A 23,786-nucleotide genomic window follows, 5' to 3' on the forward strand; every position below is an offset into this window, starting at 1 on the left:
CATAATATTCCCTTATTTTCCTTTTAATAACTGTAGAATATGTAGTGGTGTCACCTCTCTTATTCCTGATATTTGTAATTTGTGTCTTCCCTCTTTTATTCTTAACCACTCTTGTCTAGAGGTTTATCAGTTTTATTGATCAGCTTTTGGTTTCATTGATTTTCTCTATTTTTTCTTTCTATATTTCTTTCTTTCTGATCTTTTTTATTTCATTTGTTCTGCTTATTTTGCATTTTATTTGGTCTTAATCTAATTTCCTTAAGTGGAAGCTGAGATCATTGATTTAATATAAATCTTCTTTTCTATTACAGCCATTTAGTGTTGTAAATTTTTCTCTGAGTACTGCTTTAGCTGAATCCCACAAATTATGATAACTTGTATTTTCATTTTAATCCACTTAAAATACTTTCTAATTTCTATTTTTGTTTCTTCTTTGACCCATGGATTATGGGAATTTTTTTCCAGATATCTTTCTGTTATTGTTTCTAAATCATACTTTGTATGATTTAAATCATTTAAAATTTACTGATATATTTTTACGGTTCAGAATATGGTCTGTCTTGGCAAATGTTCCTGGTGCACCTAAAAGAAATATGTATTCTGTTGTTGTTAAGTGTTCTATAATATGAATTAGACCAAGCTGGTTGATATTGCTGTTTGAGTCTTCTATATCCTCACTGATTTACTTTCTACTTATTCTATCAGTTATTGAGAGAGGGGTGTTAAAAACTCTGACTGTACTTGTGGGAATATCTATTTCTCTTTGTAATTCTTTGATTTGTTTTTGTTTTTGTTTTTGGCTGTTTGGTTGATAAGTTTATTGTCTTTATTTGAAAAATCATAGAAAATTGTGGTTTAGCTCTCAGCAGCCCACTCCTGAGCTCTGAGGAAGCTTGCCTTCTTTTGCACTATCCAATCTTACTTCTGGGCAAGAGACATTTTGGGACGATTCCACTTCTTTTTAACTTTCTTAGGCTTCTTTTCATAAATTGGATTGTCTCGAATAGCAACATGTGTTTTCTTATACATTTCCATTGTGTGTGGAGTTATGTGGTTCTTTACATATCGATAGAATCGTTTCTTGTAAGCATCTTCATCTTCTTCCATTAGGTAATCCATATAATCTGCAACGTCCTGACCCATAATGCGTTTCTGATGTACTTCTGCATTTAATTCCCTGCTTTCTGAATCATAACTAGGGAATCATTTGGTACTGTAAGGAATAGACAAACCTTCACCCACAGTTTCCTTGACAGCCCCCAAAACTGTATTTCTAATTGTAGTTCTGGCAAGGTCTGCATCCACATAGCAGGTGAAGGCACCAGACTGACCATCAATGCTTTCCACCTTGTATTTATTTCTGGTTACATTCACTTGACCTTCATAGCTTTTGTCCATGCCAAACGTACTGAGAAGACTGCAGGCCGGCAGCAGGCCACTACAATATGCTACAACATGATTTGTCTGGTCAACTTTCACACCATACTTTGGTAGTTTGTGAGCATAAGCTGTGCGGATTATCATATCCCTTTCTATACAGGCATAAGCAGTCTGGCAAATTATATCTCTGTTGGTTACATGGACTATTGTCCTGTATTTGGATGTGTTGTACTTATTTTAATCCTGGATTGCCAAGCATTCGTGAGTTGTGCTAGAAATAAGCTGTAGTGTCCTGCCATGGAACTTGCTAGAAATAAATCCCCTAAGGTGTCAGCGAAAGCTGTTCACAGGGATGTGTCTCGCCAAAGACTCTAATGTAAAAAAATGCCTAAGGGAGTTGTCAGGGGTAGCTTCTGTCTGTTGGCACTAGGATCCAAGTGCTGGAGAAGGCTTGTGCACTAGAGAAGCCGGTGTAGGGAACATCACCAGAGAACGACAATCAGGAAGAAACCCCTTCCTGCCAGAAGAATGCTTAAGAGCCCAGACCTATTTTCTCAAAACAGACAATGAAGAAAGTATGTGAATCTGAATGGCAATAAATTGATGACTGGTATACAATCTATATCTTTTTCTATCCTTTGATTTTTAAGCTATTTGTGTCTTTATATTTAAAATGAGTTTCTTGTAGACAGCATATTGATGGGGCTTCCTTTTGATCCAATATGACAATCTCTGCCTTCTACTTGGGGTATTTAGACTTTTTAAATTCAATGAGATTATTGTCATGGTTAAGTTTAAGTCTCCACGTTGCCATTTGTTTTCTATTTGTCCTGTGGGTTCTCTGTTCTTGTCATGATTCCATTTTATCTCCTTGGCTGGTTTATTAGCTCTAACTCTTTGTTGTGTTATTGTAGTAATTGCTTTAGGGTTTATAGTATACATCCTTAACTTAATCACAGCCCTCCTTCAAGTGATATTAAAAATATATTCCATTTCAATTCTTTTAAAACTGGGATAGCCCCAGGTAAACTATCCTGGTAAATGACCTGATTTATATGTAGTAATAGCAAAAAGATTTTTTTTTTAAGTCAACCAAATCCCACCAATAGGAAAATTGTGCACTTATTGGCAAGCTATGTAACCATTCAAAAGACTGAAGTTTCTAACATAAAAAGGCATAGAAGTAAGTCAAAGAACAATTTTTACAGTATGATCATTTTTATGTTTTAAAAATCCATCTTGTGTTGTGGGCTTATATGTATACACATATACATATATGCTTAGAAAAGCATTTTTAATAGCTTTATTGAGATTTAATATGTATACAAACAATTCACCCACTTGAAGTGTAAAGTTTAATGGTTTTTAGTTGTGCAATCACCATCTAATTTTAGAATATTTTTATTACCCAGAAAGAAACCCTGTACTCATTGAATGTCACTCCCCATTCTCCCAGCCCCTCAGCCTTGTTGTTGTTGTGTGCCACTGAGTCAATTCCAACTCATAGTGACCCTACGTGACAGAGCAGAACTGCCCCATAGGGTTTCCTAGACTGTAATATTTATGGGAGCAGATAGAGGAGCAGATTGCCAGGCTTTTTCTTCAGCAAACAAGAACTTAACCATTGTGCCACCACGCCTCCTTCCCTCAGCCCTAGACAATTAGTAATCTACCTTCTGTCTCTGTAGATTTGCCTCTTCTGGACATAGAGATAGAATCATACAATATATGATCTTTTGTGACTGTCTTCTTTGAATTAGCATAATGTGTTCAAGGTTCATCCACACAGTAGCATGTATCAGTCTTACAGTTGCCATGGAGTCGATCTAACTCCTGGCGACCCCATGTGTATCAGAGTAGAGCTGTGCTCCATAGGGTTTTCAATGGCTGAATTTTCAGAAGTAGTTTGCCAGGCCTTTCATTCGAGGAGCCTCTGAGTGAACACAAACTTCCAACCTTTCAGTTAGCAGCTGAGTCACATTAACTATTTGCCCCACCCAGGGATGCCCATGTATCAGTACTTCGTTTCTTTTTATTGCTGAGTAACATTCCATTGTATGACTATACCATTCCATTGTATGAATATCCCAAATCCATTCACCAGTTAGTTGATGGACACCTGAGTTGTTTCTGTGTTTTGGCTATTATGAATAATGTTTGCTGTGAACATTAAGGAAACCCTGGTGGTTTAGTGGTTAAGTGCTACGGCTGCTAACCAAGAGGTTGGCAGTTCAAATCCGCCAGGTGCTCCTTGGAAACCCTATGGGGCAGTTCTACTCTGTCCTATAGGTTCGCTATGAGCCGGAATTGACTTGACGGCAGTGGGTTTTTTGGTTTTGGTGAACATGAATGTAGGAGCTTTTGTGTGGATGTATGTTTTTATTTCTCAGGGTACATACGTAGGAGTGAAATGGCTGTGTCAAACTATTTTCCAAAGCTGCTGCACCATTTTACATTCCCACAAGGATTTTAGTTTCTCCACATCTTCTCCAACTCTTGTTATTGACTGTCTTCTTGATCATAGCCAGCCTAGTGCATTTCCTAATGACTAATAATAGTATCTTTTCATGTTGATGATTTGTATATCTGCTTTGGAGAAACATGTATTCATATCCTTTGCCCTTTTTAAACTGGGTTATTTATCTTTTTATCTATTAAATTTTTATCGTTGAGTTGTAAGTTCCTTATAAGGAATGCTGGTGGCACAGTGGTGAAGCTCTCGTGTGCTACCTGAAATGTCAACAGAAAATGTGGCAGTCGGCTTCCGTAAAGATTACAGCCTTGACGTCTGGGGTCTTAAATGCTAACAAGAGACCATCTAAGATCCGTCAGTTGGTCTCAACCCACCTGGATCAAAGGAGAATGAAGAACACCAAGGACACAAGGTAATTACGAGCCCAAGAGACAGAAAGGGCCACATGAACCAGAGACTACATCATTCTGAGACCAGAAGAACTAGATGGTGCCCAGCTACAACAGATGACAGCCTTGACAGGGAACACAACAGAGAACCCCTGAGGGAGCAGGAGAGCAGTGGGATGCAGACCCCAAATTCTCATAAAAAGACCAGACTTAATGGTCTGACTGAGACTAGAAGGACCCCAGTGGTCATGGCCCTCAGACCTTCTGTTGGCCCAGGACAGGAACCATTCCCAAAGCCAACTCTTCAGACGGGGATTGGACTGGACAATGGGTTGGAGAGGGATCCTGGTGAGGAGTGAGCTTCTTGGATCAGGTCAACACTTGAGACTATGTTGGCATCTCCTGCCTGGAGGGGAGATGAGAGGGTAGAGGAGGTTAGAAACTGGCAAAATGGACAAGAAAAGAGAGAGTGGAGGGATGGAGCAGGCATCTCATTAGGGGGAGAGTAATTGGGAGTTGAGGGCACTGGGTTTTTTTTAGCAAGGTGTATATAAGATTTTGTGTGAGAGACTGACTTGATTTGTAAACCTGCACTTAAAAAAAAAGCACAATAAAAATTAAAAAAAAAAAAAAAAACGTCTACAGCCTTGGAAACCCTATGGGACAGCTCTGCTTTGTCCTATAGGGTTACTATGAGTTGGAATCAACTTGAGAGTAACTGGTTACAAATTAAGTTCTTTATATATTCTGGACACTACTTCTTTATCAGATTTATGATTTGCAAATATTTTCGCCCATTGTGTGGTTTGTCCTTTTACTTCCTGGATGGTGTCCTTTGAAGCACAAACATTTTTAATTGTAATAAAATCCAATTTATCTTTTTTTTTTTTTTTGCTTATGCTTTTGGTGTCATAATATCTGAGAAACCACTGTTTAACCCAAGGTCACAAAAATCTACTTCTATGTGCTCTCCTAAGAGTTTCATAACTTTCATTCTTATGAATACATGCTTTTTTTTTATTTTAAGAACTAAGAGTGTGCATTCAGTTTGTAAACTAAGGTGCTGGCATAACTAAAAATGGGTGACTTCAGGACTGAGTTAAAAATTCCATTCTGAATTAAACTGAGCTCTTCATCTGTACTTTTCTAAAGAAATAATTTAGCGTTTTGTCAGAGTTTAACTGCTTCAGTCAGAATTTCTGAATTGGTTTGTTTATTGAAGGCGTTTGTTAAGCATGCTTACTCAGCTTGGTTTAAAAAGATGCCTTGTTCAAAGATGAGCAAGAAGTTGGGAAATAAGATTAGAATCGATATTATTAAGATAAAGCCTATAACTGTCTCATAACTCTGTAACCAAGATAAGGTAAAACATCAAGCCTTAAGTTCTAATATCCTGACTCCCAAATTAAGTTTCATTTTCACTTACAGAAATCTTCGGCTTCATTTCTGCTAACTCTTGTAAACTCCTAAATTAAAATTTAAAAATTAAGCCTGTTACCTTAAAGCTAAGAAGAAAAAAGCAATCATGCAGCTGTATTGACTCAATTTATTCCTGAAAGAACAAATTGGGATGTCTTATTATCCCTGAAATATCAACAAGCAAACTTACTGTTGTTAAATGTTTAACATTACCCACTGCTGTCGAGTCGACTCCGACAACATTATAGTTTAATAAAAACCCCTTGTAGTCTTTACCATGCTTTCTCATCCCACCACCCACCCCACCCCATCCCCTCCAGCTTGCTTGCCAGCACAAATCCTTTGTTTACTACACCTTTATTTATTTATTTTTTATTGTGCTTTAAGTGAAAGTTTACAAATCAAGTCAGTCTCTCGTACAAAAACTTATATACACCGTGCTACGTACTCCTAGGGGCTCTCCCCCAATGAGACAGCCACTCCTCCTCTCAACCCTGTATTCCCATGTCCATTCAGCCAGCTTCTGTCCCCCTCTGTCTTCTCATCTTGCCTCCAGACAGGAGCTGCCCACATAGTCTCATGTGTCTACTTGAACCAGAAAGCTCACTCTTCACCAGTATCAATATCTGTCTTATAGTCTAGTCCAATCCCTGTCTAAAAAGTTGGCTTCAGAAATGGTTCCAGTTTTGGGCTAACAGAAGGTACTACACCTTTTTAGACACTCACTGTTCTCCCTGCAATTTAGAGCATTCCAGCATCTTGCTCAGATGTCTCTGTATGTTTCCCATTTTGTGAAATGTCCTTTTATTCCTTCAATAAAACTCTGCTTTTAATTCTAGAGGAGCGTAAGTCTGGTGTTTCACTACACAAGAGGATACTCAATAAAATAAGAGGGGTCATGTTTGGGAAAAAGAATGAGATTAGGATTCAATGAGAATTCGAATGGGGACTTTCATTTTTTCCTCCATATATTTCTTTGTTTTAAATATATTTATTGTTGTAAAATGTAACTAAGATTTACCATCTTACCCATGTTTTTATTTTTTTTTTATTATAGTAAAATGTACGTAAAATAAAATTTGCCATTTGAACCATTTTTAAGTATATAATTACTTGGCAACAAGTAAAACCATAATGTCGGACAACCATCACCACTATTTCCAGAACTTTTTCATCACCCCGAAGAGAAACTGTACCCACTAAGCAAAAAGCCCCATTCTTCCCTCTCCCCAGCCCCTGGTAACCTCTAATCTCTATGATTTTGCCTATTCTAGATATTCATATAAGTAGAATTATACAATATTTGTCCTTTTGTGTGTGGTTTATTTCACTTCACATAATGTTTTCAAGGTTCATCCATGTTGTGACATGTATCAGAACTTCATTCCTTTTTATGGCTGAATAATATTTTACTGTATGAATATGCCATGCCTTGTGTATCCATTCATCTGTTGATGTATACTTGGGTTGCTTCCACCTTTTGGCTGTTGTGACCAATGCTATGAACATTCACATACAAATATCTGTTTGTGTTGTTGTCTTCAATTCTTTTGGGTATATACCTAGGAGTGGAATTGTTGAGTTATATGGTAATTCTGTGATTAACTTTTTGAAGAACCACCGAACTTATTTTCATAGCAGCTGTACCATTTTACATTTCCACTAGTAAGGCACAAGGGCTACAGTCTCTCCACATACTCGCCAACACTTGTATTTTCCATTTGTTTTTAAAAATAATATCTATTCTAGTGGTTGTAAAGTGATGGTTCATTGGGGTTTTGATGTGCATTTCCATAATAACTTATGTTCAACATCTTTTCATGTGCTTATTGGCTGTTTCTATATCTTTTTTGGAGAAATGTCTATTCAACTACTGTGGCCTTTTTTCTTTTTTGTGTGTGCTTTAGATGAAGGTTTACAGAGCAAATTAGTTTCTTTTCAAGCAATTAATACACATATTGTTTTGTGACATTGGTTGCCAACCCCATGACATGTCAACACTCTCCCCTTTTCAACCTTGGGTTCCACATTATCAGCTTTCCTGTCCCCTTCTGCATTCTAGTCCTTGCCCCTGGGTTGGTGTACCCATTTAGTCTCATTTTTTTTATGGGCCTATCTAATCTTTGGCTGAAGGGCGAACCTCAGGAGTTACTTCAGCACCAAGTTAAAAGGTTGTCCAACGGCCTTACTTTCAGGGTTTTGCCAGTCTCTGTCAGACCAGTAAGTCTGGTCTTTTTTTGTGAGTTTGAATTTTGTTCCACATTTATCTCCAGCTCTGTTTGGGTGATCCCTGTCACAGCAGTCAGTGGTAGTATCCAGGCACCAGCTAGTTTTGCTGGACTCAGTCTGGCGGAGGCTGTGGTAGTTGTGGTCCATTACTCCTTTGGAGTAATCTTTCTCTTGTGTCTTTGGTTTTCTTCATTCTCCCTTGCTCCAGATGGGGTGGGACCAGTAGTTGTATCTTAGATGGCCACTTACGAACTTTGAAGACTCCAGACGCTTCTTACCAAAGTAGGATGTAGAAGATTTTCTTTATAAACTATGCTGTGTCAATTGAGCTAGATGTCCTCTGTCATGTAAATTGTGTCCCCCCAAAATATCTGTCCAATTGGCTAGGTCATGATTCCCAGTATTGTGTGATTGTCCACCATTTTGTCATCTGATGTGATTTTCCTATGAGTTGTAGATTCTATCATTATGAAGTTAATGAGATGGGATTAGCAGCAGTTATGTACACTCAGTCTACAAGATCAAACTACAACTTAAGCCATTCTCTTTTGAGATATAAAAAAGAGTATTGAACAGAAAGACACGGAGACCTCATACCACCAAGAAAGAAGCACCCAAAGCGGAGCACATCCTTTGACCTGGGGTCCCTGTGCCTGAGAAGTTCCTAGACCAGGGAAGATTGATGAAAGGACATTCCCACAGAACCAACAGAGAGAGAAAGCCTTCCCCTGGAGATGGCACCCTGAATTTGGACTTCTAGCCTCCTAAACTGTGAGAGAACAAATTTCTCTTTGTTAAAGCCATCCACTTATGGTATTTCTGTTATAGTAGCACTAGGTGACTAAGGCATCCCCCAAGACCAGGTCCCCAGCCCTTAGCCCAATAATTTTGTCCCTCAGGGAGTTTGCATGTGTCTATGAAGCTTCCGTGACCTTGCCTTGGTCAAGCTGTGCTGGCTTCCCCAGTATTGTGCACTGTCTTACCCTTCCCCGAAGTTACCACTTACCTATTGTCTATTTAGTGCTTTTCCCTCCTTACCCCTCCCCACCCTTGTAACCATCAAAGATTGTTTCTTTTTGTGTGTAAACTTTTTCATGAGTTTTTATAGTAGTGGTCTCATACAATATTTGTCCTTTTGTGATTGACTCATTTCACTCAGCATAATGCCCTCCAGATTCATTCATGTTGTGAGATGTTTTTCAGATTCGTCATTGTTCTTTATTGTTGCATAGTATTCCATTGTGTGTATGTACCATAGTTTGCTTACCCATTCGTTTGTTGATGGGCACTTAGGTTGTTTCCATCTTTTTCTATTGTGAATAATGCTGCAATGAACATGGGTTGCATATGTCTATTCTTGTGATGGCTTTTATTTCTATAGGATATATTCCTAGGAGTGGGATTGTTGGATAGTATGGTATTTCTATTTCTAGCTTTTTGAAGAAGTGCCATATCTTTTTCCAAAATGGTTGTACCATGTTGCGTTCCCACCATCAGTACTTAAGAGTTCCAATCTCCGCGCAGCCTCTCCAACATTTGTTATTTTCTGTTTTTTTTTTTTATTTTATTAGTGCCAGTAATGTCTGGGTGAGATGGTATCTCATTGTGGTTTTTAAGTTGCATTTCTGTAATGGGTAGTGATCCTGAGCATTTCCTCACGTGTCTATTAGCCACCTGAATATCTTCTTTGCTGAAGTGTCTGTTCATACCTTTTACCTATTTTTTAATTGAACTATTTGTATTTTTGTTGTAAAGGTGTTGGGTTTTCCTATACATTTTAGAGATTAGGCCTTTGTCAGATTTGTCATAGCCGAAAATGTTTTCCCAATCTGTAGGTTCTCTTTTTACTTTTTTGGTGAAGTCTTTTGATGAACATAAGTGTTTAATTTTTAGAAGATCCCCGTTTTCCAGCTTATCTTCTGGTGTTTGTATATTGTTAGTTATAGTTTGTATCCTGTTTATGCTGTGTATTAAGGCCACTAGCATTGACCCTATTTTTTCTTCTATGATCTTTATAGCTTTTGGTTTTATATTTAGGTCTTTGATGCATTTTAAATTAGTTTTTGTGTATGGTGTTAGGTATGCATCCTGTTTCATTTTTTTTGCAGGTGAACATCCGGTTTTGCCAGCACCATTTTTCTAAAAAGACTGTCTTTTCCCCATTTGATGGACTGGGCCTTTGTTGATGTGGATGGATTTGCATCTGGGTTCTCGATTCTGTTCCAGTGGTTAATGTGTCTGTCATTTTACCAGTACCGGGCTATTTTGACTACAATAGCTGCATAGTAGGTTCTGAGGTCTCCTTTGCCCATTTTTAAGTTTAGTTGTTTGTCTTTTTGTTGTTGAGTTGTAAGAGTTGTTTATATATTTTGGATATTAAATCCTTATTAGACATACAGTTACGAAAATACTTTCTTCCATTTTGTAGGCTGTCTTTTCGTTCTCTTGATAGTGTCCTTTGGTGCACAAAAGTTTTTAATTTTGATGAGGTTCTATTTATCTATTTTGTCTTTTGTTGCTCGTGTTTTTGAGGTCATGATATTTAAGGAAACAAACAAACAAAAAAAACCTGTTGCTGTTGAGTCAATTCCAACTCATAGCAACTTTATAGGACGGAGTACAACTGCCCCATAGGTTTTCCAAGGAGCAGCTGGTGGATCTGAACTGCTAAGCCCTTAACCACTGCACCACCAGGGCTCCAATAGTTAAGAAACCATTGCCAAATCCAAGATCACAAAGATTTGTCCCTGTGCTTTCTTCCAAGAGTTTTATAGTTTTAGCCCTTAATTTAGGGCTTTAATCCAGTTTTAGTTATTTTTTTGTACATGGAATAAGGTAAGGATCCAACTTCATTCTTTTGCATGTGAATATTCAGTTTTCCCAGCACCATTTGTTGAAAAAACTGTTCTTTCCTTCATTGAGTGGTCTTGGTGTAACGAAACATAGGTTCTTCTCCTGTCCTATTAACCAGTAGAAATGAGACAGACGCCACACCACCAGTTGCAAGGCAAACAGAAAGTAGAAATTTATTGTTTGCGCAAACAAGGAGCAAAGTGGGACTTCATGGTGGAAAGACGATGAGCTCCCTGCCCCAAGGGAACTGGGAGCTTTTATGTCCTCGAGTCTGCAGCGGGCAGGGATTGTCGCCTAAAATCCAAAACCCCAAGCCCTCCCATTCTCATATTTAGAGATCTGGGCACTGAGTCATGTTACAAAGGAAGGGACCTTTCGCTTTGCACATGGGTTTGGGCACCGTGGTGTGCTGGGAAATATCTTCCTCTCAGGCAATAAATGCAGAGGATTCCGGTGCCAAATTCAAACCGCAGTTAGAGCCGCAACGTGGGCCAGTCAAACCGCGGTTAGAAGCCTCCGCTTGGTGGGCTACAAAGGGAGGCTTAATCGGCACCCTTGTGGGAAATCAACCGACCGTAGGCGGAAGGGTTTAATTCTGAGCTCTCAGTTCTCTTCTACTGATCTGTATGTCTATCCTTATACCAAGTACCGCGCTGTTTTTTTATCACTGTAGTTTTGTACTAAGTTTTGAAATTGGGAAGTTGGATCCTCCAACTTTGTTCTTCTTCAGGATTGTTTTAGTTATTCATGGTCCGTTAAATTCCATATGAATTTTAGGATGGATTTTTTTATTTAAAAAAAAAAAAAAAGACAGCCCTTGGGATTTTGATACAGATTGCATTGAATCTGTAGATTGCTTTGGGTAGTATTGTCATCTTAAAAATATTAAGTCTTCCAATCCATAAACACGAGGAGTCTTTCCATTTACTCCATGTGTTTCTATATTATCTGGGGATTTTTTTTACAAGCCTATCTTAGTTTGATAATTTAAAATCATCAGTGAATTTTTAAAGGATTCAAAATTGTATGAACATAGTTGCACATGGTCAAAGACTAAAAGATACTATGCAACCTCCCCCCGCCCGCAAAAAAACCCCTAGTTATTAGCATTGGATTGGGGTCATGTCAGAAAAGGGTGTCTTACTTATCTAGTGGTGCTATAAGAGAAATGCCACAAATGGTTGGCTTTAATAAACAGAAATTTATTTTCTCATAGTTTAGAAGGCTAGAAGTCCAAATTCAGGGCACCGGCTCTAGGGGAAGGCTTTCTCTCTATTGGCTCTGCAGGAAGGTTCTTGTCCCTTCTGAGCTTCTGCTCCTGGGCAATCTTCCTGTGGCTAGTCATCTCTCTTCCCCCCATTGTTGCTTTGCTCCCTTGCTTAATCTCTTTTACATCTCAAAACAGATTGACTCAAAATACAACCTGCACTAACCCTGCCTCATTAACATAACAAAGACAACCCATTCCCAAATGGGATTATAACCACAGGCATACCAAACAAAAACCAAACCCCATGCCGATGAGTCTATTCGGACTCATAGCAACCCTATAGGACAGAGTAGAACTGCCTCATAGAGTTTCCAAGGAGCACCTGGTGGATTCAAACTGCCAATCCTTTGGTTAGCAGCCATAGCACTTAACCACTACGCCACCAGGGTTTCCAACCACAGGTTTTTTTTTTTTTTTAGGATCCCCCAAGAAAAAACCCAGTGCTGTGGTGCCGTCAGTTAAGATACACAGCACATATTTTGGGGGCACACAATTCAATCCATAACAAAGGGTTTCTCAAGGAAGTAGTATCTAAACTGAGACCAGAAGATGGAGGAGTATGTTGGATATTGATGGGAGCAAAAAGAGTCTTTAGGTGGGAAATTAGCCCTGGTGGCGCAGTGGTTAAAGCGCTCTGCTGCTAACCTAAAGGTCTGGGGTTTGAATCCACTAGCTGCTCTGGGGTGGGGCGGGGAGGGGGGAGAGGGGAAGTTGTGCCATTCTGCTCCTGTAAAGGTTTACAGCCTTGGAAACCCTATGGGGCAGATCTACTCTGTCCTATAGGGTCACAATGAGTCGGAACTGACTCGATGGCAATGGGTTTGGTCATGGGAGAGAAGAGGATCATTAAAAACAACTCAAACTTCATTAAGCTGTGCGAGGATGACACTACAAACTGCACTATAGAACAGACAAGGTGGGCAAACCACACCTTTATCACTATCAGTATGAATCTAATTCTCACCTGGAAATGGATCCAGGCTTTACCTTCCCACATTTCCATTCTTTGTTGCCAGCCACTTCCATGGCAAAAACTCTCTTTCAGATCCTAACCAGGCAGAGTTAGGTCCCAGCTGGGTCAAAGCATCCCTGGCCACCTGAGGCCAGGTCATTGGAGAGCAGTCATAGGCTTTCAGACCAGCTGGCCTCTCTCTCTGGGACTAGGTTACAATCCGGAAGGACTCTATCCTTCTTCACCGAATGCCCATGCGGCCTTTCCCTATAACCCAGCCATCCAGAGTTGGATCTACACAAAAGTTGACTCTGTACTGCCAGAGTCATTGCCCCTGTGGGTTTGATAATTCTCCAGAATGGCTCACAAAATTCACAGAGACTATTATACGTACTTACAGTTACCCATTTATTATAACCAGAAAAGATACAAGTGAAGAGACTCATCAGGCAAGGTCTGGGCAAGATCTCAGTGTGAGGCTTCCATTGTCCCCAGGAACGTGCCACACCCTCTGCCCTGCAAGGATGTTCTCACCAATTCCAGAAGCCCCAGGGAACTCCAAGGTCCAAAGTCCTCTATTCATTGGGGCCTCAATGAATATGCATGACTAGTACCTCAGTGCATAGTTATGATCGATATAATAATGAATAAGCATGATGACTGCATCATACCCCCTTCCCTTCCTGAAGTTAGTTGCTGGACGTAGGGCATGTGTGGCTTCTACTTGCCTGGCTATTTTAGAAAGACAAAGAGCACCTCAACTGCTCAGGCTATTTTCAGAAACCAGATGAAAAAGGCCAAATCTTGTTCTTTGTCCCACAAGCTGTCCGGATTGGAGAATGGAAAGGGCAAATAGGGGGAGGGTGACAAGAGGCTGGAGAGGGAAACAGTGCAGACCATGAAAGTCCTTGTCCTCTAAATTCAGGGTTGTACGCAGACGTGTGGGAAGGTACCCTGGTCAAATTTATGTTTTCGGAATAATCACTCTGGGGCTGCGGAGATAATGAGCGGAAGGAGCAAGGCGTTACGTAAAGAGGCTGTTTCAGAAATTCAAACACGAAACGGTGGTGGGCAGAAGTTGGGCACTGCAGGGAGTGGAGAGATGGAGCTGTTTAAAAGATCCCTAGGAGTCAGACACTGGAAGAGGGGCTGAGAGTAATGGTGGGGCCAAGGCCAACTGCCAGTTTCCTGTCCGACAGCCCGGGCGCGGCTGAAGGCACATTCACCAGGTGGAGATGTAGGCGCAGGTTTGGGGGGAAGGTGATGACTGTGTTTTGGACGTGTGTGTGAAATACCCGTGGAACATCCAAGAGACGTTCTTCCATAGGCTGCTGGATGTAGGGGCTGGCGCTCGGAGGGAGGTCTAGGTAGACGATGAAATGTGGAGTCAGTCCCACTCTTAACCACTGCCTGCGCGCTGGTTAGCGGCAGGATCAGAGCGGGAATCGAATTTGGGTGTCCCCCTAGCGGGCCCCTCAGAGACCAGGGAGAGGGCCCTGGAGGACAGGTGCTCTGGGCCGGGGTGGGGGCCCAATCCGCCCCCTCTTTCACCCCGAGACCGGGCTGTGTCCCGGAAAGGAGCGGCTCGCGGCATCCCGGAACCTCCTACCAACGCCACCCGCGTTCTCCCCGGACCGGTCGACGGAACCCGATCGCTGTTGCTAAGGGGCGGCCCCGGAAGTGACGGGCCCGGGGTTTGTTGACAGCGGAGGCGGCGGTGGCTGCAGGCTCCGAGCCGTAGGAGCCGGATCGGGGGAGGGGCTGGGCCCCGGAGCTAGCACCCGGCGGCCTTCAGCCCTGCAGGCAGCCCTGAGGGCAAGGTAACGGCGACGGGCTTCCCCGTCGCGACGCCCTCCCGCGCGGGGCTCCAGTCCCCGCGATCCCAAGCCCCGCCCTGCCGACCCCTGTCTGCCCCGGACCCCGGCCCTAGCCTGACGAGATCCCCTGCCTCCCGAGGATCTCTGGCCCCGGATTCTCACGGGCCCCATCCTCCGCTTCTCCTCGCCGACGAAGCGTCCCCAACGCTGAAGGCAGCCCCATCCCCGGGTAGGTCATAGCTAAGGGATGTACTCGAGTATTCCCCCCTTCCCTCCTGCCTCAGGGGCCTCAGCATCGCCGCTGCAGCCGCTTGCATACATCGAACTCGGCCAGCAGTGGAGAGCTCCCTTCACTACGCCTGCCCCAGATTAGAGAAATGTGCCTTTATAACTGAGTTCCCTTCCTCCAGAAAGAAAATGACGCCCTGGAGGATGCCCCTCAAAGATGGGGGCTTGATGTAGGGCTGAAAGGACCAGCCTCTGTTTCTCCTACCTGTTGGATGAGTTAAGTTCCCCCCACCCAGAGCAGCGCTTCAAAGCTCAGGGACGGCTGGGATTCTGGATCAGCTCCTAAAAGGAATGACAGGATGCAAGGATATCCTACAGAATGGGAAAGGAGTGGGGTGGGGTTGCAACCTGAGGGCCACGGGAGCCAGATGGGTGAGTTGAAAGCGAAACTGCCTTTTCTGGCCACTCCAGCTCTGTGAGTGGAACTTGCCTTGTCTGCTCTTAGGCCAAAGGAGACCAAGATTTCCAGTCTTTGCCTATGCCTGTCAGCGTATTTGGGTTTTATTATTTTGGGTGGGGGTGGGGATGGGGATGTGCTTGAGACTTCGGGAAAAATCACTCTACATGATTTCCCCCAGAAATGTTTCCCCCAGAATGTTTCTCTTCAGGGTTCAAACTGCTTAGAATGAGCATGGAAGACAGCTTTGCAAAGGGCCAGAGGAGGCTTCACATGGAGCAGGAGGTGGTTGCTGGGGATGAGGGGCCTCTCTGCTTTAGTTCATTCATTCATTCAGCAAATAATAAACATATATTGGATGGTAGTAAGTACTATGGAAAAAATAAAGTAGGAAAGGGCCATGGGGAGGGCCAGAGAGTGGAGGTTGCCTTTTTATAGAGGGTGGTCAGGGCAGGTCTTAAATAAGGTGATATTTAAGCAGAGACCTGAGTGAGTGAGCTATGCAGCACTCTGGTGACACAGCCTTCTGGCCAGGGGGCACAGCAAGTGCAGAGGTCCTGAGGTAGTAATATACTTGATTTTAAAAAACAGCAAGAAGACAGTGGGGCTGGAGCAGGATGAAGGAGAAGAGTGGGCTGCGAGGAGGTCACAGAACAGTGGGAGCCAAGTAATGGTGGGGGTATCTCAGAACTATACTAACTTGCTGAAGTGACCAGTGGTCGGAGAAAATGTAGATTTGTTTTAGATGACAAATGGCCATTGTGCTCTGGCTTTGTGCTGTACCTTTTTTCCAACTTTGTAATCACCATTGATGGAAAGGACAGCTGTAGAGCACTATGGTTCAATCAGGTCATGTCTCTGCTTCCTGGTTATGGGAGCTTGGGCAAGGGACCTTTCTCCACCTCAGGCTCCTCATCTATAAAGGAGGGTCATTGGGTTAAATGAAATCATGCACTGATGTACTTAGTGCAGTGTTTGGCACACAGTAAGGACTCAATGCATTGCAGTTGAGATGATAACAGTGATGATAAAGAACTATTTGTGTGTGTATCTGCCTCAGAGCCTTTCTTTTTAGCACCAGCTGGTGGTGTCACTAACTCTGGCTATGTTCCTGAGCTAGTAGAATTTTGGGGAATAGTGAGGGAGACAAGGTAGAAACTTCCTGACACCCCTCACTGATAACAGAGTGGTTGCATATTCCCCAGGGAGGATGCTAGCTTGGTCCTGGCTTTTTTGATGCCCATGGAAGGTGATGGGGACTTTTTTTTTTTTTTTAATAGAGCCCAGCAAATCCTCATTCTGCCACATACAGTAGGCAAAATGATGGTGTTGAAATAAATGTGATTTGGAGACAAGGGCAGTGTACATTAGGCCTAGATGTGTGGGGCAGCAGCGGTGTGGCTAATCTGCTGGTGGAGACCATTGATCTTGGAAGTACTCCACAGAGTCTGAGATTTTGCAGCCTGCCCTATAGGGGGCAGAACAGTGGGTGATCTCTCTCCTCACCCCCTAAGCCTAGATTACGTCACTCAGGCATGGCTATTGGCAGAGCAGAGGAGCTGGGCCAGAGGATTTGAAAATGAAAAATCAGAGCACTTAGATGCTGAGCAGGCTGTTGACGCCAGCACCCTGGACTAACTATGTGGGGGACCTGGGTTCAAGCCCAGCTCTGCTGCTATCTTGCTGTGTGAACTTGGGCAAGCCCTGTCTCCTCTCTGGGCCTCAGTTTAGTTTTCCTGTCTGTGCACTGAGAATAATGGCCTTCCCCCTGCTAACTCTGAAGGCTAGTAGGAGGACAAAATGAGACACTGGTTGTGAAAGAACTCATTGCGATCTAAAGCTCTCTACAAAGGAAAATAATGGTTTTTGTGATCATCACCACCACTAGGATTCTGCGGACACATTGTTGGGGGCCACCAGGCAGAGGGCTGTTCTTGGCACCGATGTTCTTTCCTGGCTTCAGTACCTCAGCTGTTCTTGGCTCCTGGCAGTATGGGTTTAGAGGCCGCTGTTGGGTCATCTGTTTTGGGACCAAAGTCCTGCATCTGGTTTAGTCACTGAAGCTGATTTTCCCGCATCAGAAATGAGAAGAATGGTTTCTCCAAACATTAGTCTTGGGATAGCACTCTTCTTTGTAATAATTGGTTGCCACTCTTCTGCCATTATTTTATGGCATCTTCTCTGCAACCTGATGAGGGTAGGTACCGTTTGCAATGTATTGACACATAAGGACTCTGATGAACATTGAGGCTGATAAATATTGGCTGGGACCTCACAGAGCTGAGCCTCCTTCACCTGCAACTAACCAGAGATACACTTACTGTGTCGGGGAGACCTGGAACTCACACAGGGTGCTTGCCCTCAGGAAGCTTCCAGACTTGTGGCAAAAAAGTGATATATGCTTGCAGCAATAGCTGATCATCTGTGCCCAGTGCTCAAGAACACTCAATAGTTGTAAGGAAGACATGGAGCTACAGAAGGCAAGGCTGAGGCTTGGAGAAAAGATTTCTATCGATAGCCTACTGGTAAAGAGCCCAGGCATTAGAGTCAGGCACTATGGGGCACCTTGGGCAAGTCACTGTACATCTCTGAACCCTAGTTTCTTCATCTGGAAAACAAAATGATAATACAGTTCTCATAAATAATATTTGGCTTAAATGAGAATATGCATGTGAAGCTCACTGTGTCTTGAACTCATAAATACATGTATGAGTATCTGTATAAACATATATACCCATGTACATATACATATGTCCATGGCAAATTGTTTAGCCTCATCCGTAAGTTGTAGGTTATAATAACCGCATGCCTCATGTGGTGGTTGAGAAAACCCAATGAGTTAATGCACGTCACATACTTTGCACAGTTCTCTGTACATACTTGGTGTTCTGTATGGATATGATTATTATTACGTTTCCAAGACTAGTACCCAGGCTGTCTGACTCCTAGCCTGCCCAGTATCCCCAGGCCTCTCTGCCTGCAGGTGGCATCAGCACATGCCGAGTAGTGATGTGAGCTCTTCCCTTTTTCTGTTCCTGCCTGTTCCTAACACAGCCTGCCCGTGAGGGCTTAGTCTCTGCAGGCTCTTCAGGCCAGGTGACCTCGTGGGATGCCCTCTGACCCTCACTTACATCTCTGCCCCTGGGAAACTCCCAGAGTTGCCCCAACTTCTCTCACAGCAGTCTCCTGCCCCCAATCTCTGGCCTGTGATCTGCTCCTGGAAAGCTTCCAGGCTCTGTAAATAGGGCATTTGGGTTTCCCCCCAGCTCCAGGGTTAGTATTTTACACGGTGGGCACTGCTCCAAGGCTCAGAGCTTCTGGCTCCCCCAGCCTCTCTGTAGGCTGGGTATCAGGTCATGGGTGGCGTCCTGCTCCCTCCTTTGGACCTCAGTTTCCCTTTTCCCTCATTGGATGGACAGAAGACCAAATGGTTTGGTGAGAAGCATGGGCCTGGTCTAGATTGGTGTTCCATTCTGGTTAGTTGTGTGATCTCAGGCAAGCTTCTTATTAGTTGTGTGAGCCTTGGAATCCTCATCAGAAATGGGGTAACAATCTCTATCACATAGTGTTATAGTGAGGTGTTCAGGCAAAAGCAAACTTTTCCTCAGTTAAGTGCCAGGCAGAGGTTGGGCACTGAAGACACAGGAGTGTCCATTCAGAGTCCTGTCCTCCCAGAGCTCACGACTGGGGAGGACAAATTATTATGCAAATGATTAATTAGTTACAAGAAGAGGGTACTAGGAAAGGTTGTTTTGACAACTCAGTAAGAGAATATGTGAAATAAAGTCTGTAACGAGCTTAGCACCACGTCCAGAAGCAACCGACATGGAGGTAGCATGCTGGTAGTGGCAGCAGCGCCTGTTCCTCTTGTTCTCTCCCTTCTCTCCCCATTCCCTTTCCCCCAGGATGTTATAAGCTCACAATGGATCCAGTTTTTAGAGAACCTGCAAGAATGGGGATGGAGAAAGACACAGGGTTCTTACTGTGTGGTGTTCTGTCATAATGAGAGTTCCCTCTGTCCCCAGTTACCAGAATTTCAGATGGCCAGTGCCTCCCATGAGAATGAGGGTCCCTAGAGGGTGGGGTGGGCAGAGATGGGTTGCCTCTGGTGGGTGCCAGGCGCTGCAACTGGATGTGGCACAAGTGTCAGGGAGTTCCAGCTCCCAGGCCTCTCATCCTTGGTACCAAGATGAGGACAGCTCCTTTTTCCTCCAGCTTACCTCAGCCCTGAGCAGCAGGGTTGGCACTGCCAAAGGAAAGTTGAACAGATGGTGCTATCTGCCTGGTTTGTCTTTTGGGGGCTTTTGGTGACCTTGGTGGCTGTCATGATGGTGTTTCTTCCACCTGAGGGCCAGGGTAGGGCAGAGCAGCTATCTTGGAAATAGATTCGAACATCTACAGAAAAGGCAAAGCCCCTGGTGGTACTGTCTCTCTTTTGAAGTCGTGAAGCTTCATTTGCAGCCAGCAGGTGTTCAGCTATGTCCTGGTACACTGGGCAAGAGGAACAAGAACATGCCTAGTGGCCCAGGTGCTGTATGTGGCACAACCTGCAAGTCCCTAGTGATTTCTTCACTAGGCATTTGTTGAACCCTTCTGTGTCAGCACCCACGCTGGGTGCTCCATTCTTTCCTGGTTCATTCGGCAAATAGTGCTAGCATCGGGCCTGTGGTGCCCATGTCCCACGCACCATCTCCCCTTGCAGCCTTTGCATATCTCTTTCTTCTGCCTGGAACACTTTCCCCTTCTCTTCCCACCACCAGAGTTAGCTGTGACTCATCCTATGTGTCTTCGCTGGAAATGTCGCTTCCAAGGAAACCTGCTCTGACTCTCCAGTCCAGGGCAGCTTCCCTAGTTATCGACCCTCAGAGCTCCAGGTACCTCCTACAGAACACTGGTCCCAGTTACCGCTTGATGTGCGTTTTGTGTGATTTGTAGGTGGGTGTCTTTCTCCCTCTGGAGCTGTATGCTCCCTGAGGGCCAGGACTTTGATGTGCTTACCATTTTACTCAGAGTTCAGTAAAAAGCTATCAAATGAATCATGGGGCTAGACCCAGGGATACAGTGCCAACAAAGCCAGCCTAGTCCCTGCCCCCCTTGGAGCTGGCAGTCCAGAAGGAAGACAGATAATTAAACAAGCATCAGTACAAAGTACTGGGGTGAGCCCTGTGGGGGCATACAGCAAGAGCATTCAGACAGGTCAGGGAAGGCTGCCCAGAGGAATTGACATTGACCCGGAGATCTGAGGGTGATTATCCAGTTGCCGTTGGGTCAGTTCCAACTAATGGTGACCTCACCTGTGTCAGAATAGAACTGTGCTCCACAGGTTTTTCAGTAGTTGATTTTTCAGAAGTAGATCACCAGGTCTTTCTTCTGAGGTACCTCTGGGTGGACTTGAACCCAACCTTTTGGCTAGGGGCTGGGTACATTAACTGTTTGCAACACCCAGGGACTCTTGAGGGTGAATAGGCATTAGCTAAGAAAAAGAGGAAGGTTCGAAAAGAGCACAGGCTAGAGTGGTCACAGGATGCTTCCTGAAGGAGGTACACAAATGTATATTTGGGAGTGGGGGCAGTATTTAGAATAGAAAGTAGAAAAAGTAGTTGGATTTGGATGGGGTCCCAAGTAAAAGTGAGCAGACCGAGCAAAGGTCTGAAGGTGACCCTATATATATGACGTCTTTTCTAATATAATGGAGGCCAGGCCAGCTGGAGTAGGGATCAGTGGGGATCAAGTAGGCCAGAACACTGGTTCCAATTCTGGAGGCCTTGAATGACTAGTGGAAGAGATTGGACTTGTCAGTTTCTAGCAGGGTAGGTCTCTCTGCCAGCAGCGTTCCCTCTGCTCCATGGATTTGTCAGTTTCTAGCAGGGTAGGTCTCTCTGCCAGCAGCACTCCCTCTGCTCTGGTTTCCCCAGCAAAGAGAGGCTCCTCGGGCTCTTGAAGATCCGGAAGTGAATGAAGGCAAAGGACAGCCATGGCCAGGGCCCAGGCACCCTGTTTATTGTGCTTTCCCTCGAGGGTGTTATGTTGCCAGTAGGACCGCTGGCACAGTGGGCCTCATTGTGGGAGCTCTGGTCAGGAGAGCACAGACCTGGAGCTGGGCTGGGACAGGCCCTGCTCTGTTCGGGGGCCAGAGCAGGTGAGGTAGAAGATTATGATTATAATAACAATAAAAAAAACCAAACCCACTGCCGTGGAGTTGATTCCAACTCAGATTCCAACTCATAGCGACCCTATAGGACAGAGTAGAACTGCCCCATAGAGTTTCCAAGCAGCGCCTGAGGTAGATTCCAGCTGCCGACCTTTTAGTTATTGTTAGTAACAATAGCTGCCTTTTATTGAGCAATTACTGCATGCCAGATGCCAAGTTCTTTCTACATTATTCTGTGTAATTTTCCCACAGCACTACAAGAAAGGTGCTGTTATTACCTCTATTTTAGAGACAAAACTGAGGCACAGCGAAGACACTTGCCCAAATTCACACGTACTTAAATGGTGGTATCAGAACTTGAACTCAGAACTGGCTGACTCCAAAGCCCACAATGCTGTGTGGTCTCCCACTGGATTTCCTGAGCAGCCTGGAAAACCCAAACCATATGGAGACTCCAAGAAGCCAGGTGCAATGCTGGGCCCTAAACTCCTTAAGAGCCCCGCAAGAGATAGCGTGATGGAGTCAGAGAGACCAAGTTCAAATCCTGGTTTAGACAGTCACCCTCTCTCTGAGCTTCAGTTTTCATCTGTAAGGTGATAACCACCATTATTTGTGTATTTAGTATATGTCAAGCCCAGGACTAAGCACTTTTCCTGATAGTATTTCATTTACTCCAGTAAATGAGTAATAACTCCTGTGAGGTAAGGGTTATTATCTTCATTTTCCAGATGAGAAAACCAAGATCCAGACAGGTAAAGCAATTTACCAGTCAGTGAATTGTGGAACTGGGGTGGAACATAGATCTGTCTGACCACAGAGCCTGTACTTTTTTTTTTTTTTTTTTTTAGCATTTTTTGAAGTTTTAGCATCAACAAGGAAGGCTCACAAAACATAAGTGTACAGTTAGGTGAATTTTCACAAGTGAGCACACCTGTCCCAGCACTCCCAGAAGCCCCCTCTACCACCTTCTAATTACTGCCCCCCTGCAAAGGTAATCACTACCCTGATTTCTAACACTGTTGATGAGTTTTGCCTGTTCTCACCTCTCACACACCCACCCACCCACTCACCTACCTACCTACTCCATGTAGACCCTGGTAGGAAAATGTTTTTTGGGGATTAATTCCTGGCTATCTTTGGTTCTATAAGGGGTTGATTGTTTTCCTTCTTAATCACTCAATTTGAACATGAAGACTTGGTTTCATTCTGTTAGCCACTTAGCTTGGGGATGTGCCGTCAGTGAGATTATCACTTGACTAAATCCTGAATCCTTTCTAAACATGGGCCTCTTTGGTGTCTAGGCAATTTTCTTAACTTTTTATTAAATTGTAATACACGCTTTTTGGAAGTACACATATTCATGAGTGTACAGTTCAAGAAATTTTCACGAAGTGAACGTAGCTGCATGTCTAGCACTCAGGTGAAGGACTAGAAGCTTATTAGCACCTGGAAACCCTCTCATACCCTCTTCCTAGTTACCCTGCTTTCCAAGTAACCACCGTCCTGACTTTTACCTGTTTTTAATTTAAGGGAGTAATACATAAATGGATTGATACAATTATAAAAATGGCATGGCAGAGGTATCTCAACCTCCTCTAATTTCACGAGGGGGAAGGAGAATCAAGATCAACAGCCCAAGGCCGATTCCTCTGAGGCGGAGGTCAGACATGCCCCCTCTCTCTACCATCCTTAACAATTGTGACACCAACTATCCCTTTCACGGCACCCTCTATTTCTCTGCTGAATTTGATAATTCATTGCAGTGGCCGCACAGAACTCACAAACAATACTCACGATTATGGCGTTTATTAGGGAAGTAACAGGTTACAATTCAGGTTCAGGAACGCTCAGGCTACAGTTCTTCCATCAGGGCAACCACTTCTCAGCTGTGCCTTCAAGCATGCCTCTGTCTGGCCCCTCGGCCTCTACCCTGCCTGAGCAAGTGTTACAAAGCTCTTTTAGCTCGGCCAATAAGTGCCCAGAGTCACCTCACTCTGCCAGTAAGCTATAGCCCAAAGGCGCTCAGCTCTAGCTCCACCAAGTGCCTGGAGGCACCCTACTCTGCCACCAAGCCTCCTGCCTGAGACACTTAGCTTTCTTGCTCTGTGGGCTGAGAAGCCCACTCTCCCATCTCCTGCTGGTCTCCTGGTTTGCTGCCTCTGCTGCTG

The 23,786-nt window shown here is 43.8% G+C and overlaps 1 protein-coding gene and 1 pseudogene across 3 annotated transcripts in view; one reads left to right on the top strand and one right to left on the bottom strand.

Moving 5' to 3' along the window:
* Window positions 1–798: 798 nt before the first annotated feature.
* LOC100675277 (large ribosomal subunit protein uL18-like) lies at window positions 799–15,005 on the bottom strand (annotated as a pseudogene).
* The window catches only part of ZER1 (zyg-11 related cell cycle regulator), a 43,368-nt gene continuing 34,274 nt past the window's right edge, over window positions 14,693–23,786 (top strand). For 2 of the 3 annotated variants that reach the window (XR_010323010.1, XM_064291355.1), the window contains exon 1: window positions 14,693–15,011. The gene's annotated coding sequence lies outside the window, so the exon portion shown is untranslated. The remainder of the gene's footprint in view (window positions 15,012–23,786) is intronic. The other variant, XM_064291354.1, reaches the window with a different exon arrangement.

The sequence above is a fragment of the Loxodonta africana genome, chromosome 9, assembly GCF_030014295.1.
Source record: "Loxodonta africana isolate mLoxAfr1 chromosome 9, mLoxAfr1.hap2, whole genome shotgun sequence".
NCBI classification, from domain to species: Eukaryota; Metazoa; Chordata; class Mammalia; order Proboscidea; family Elephantidae; genus Loxodonta; species Loxodonta africana.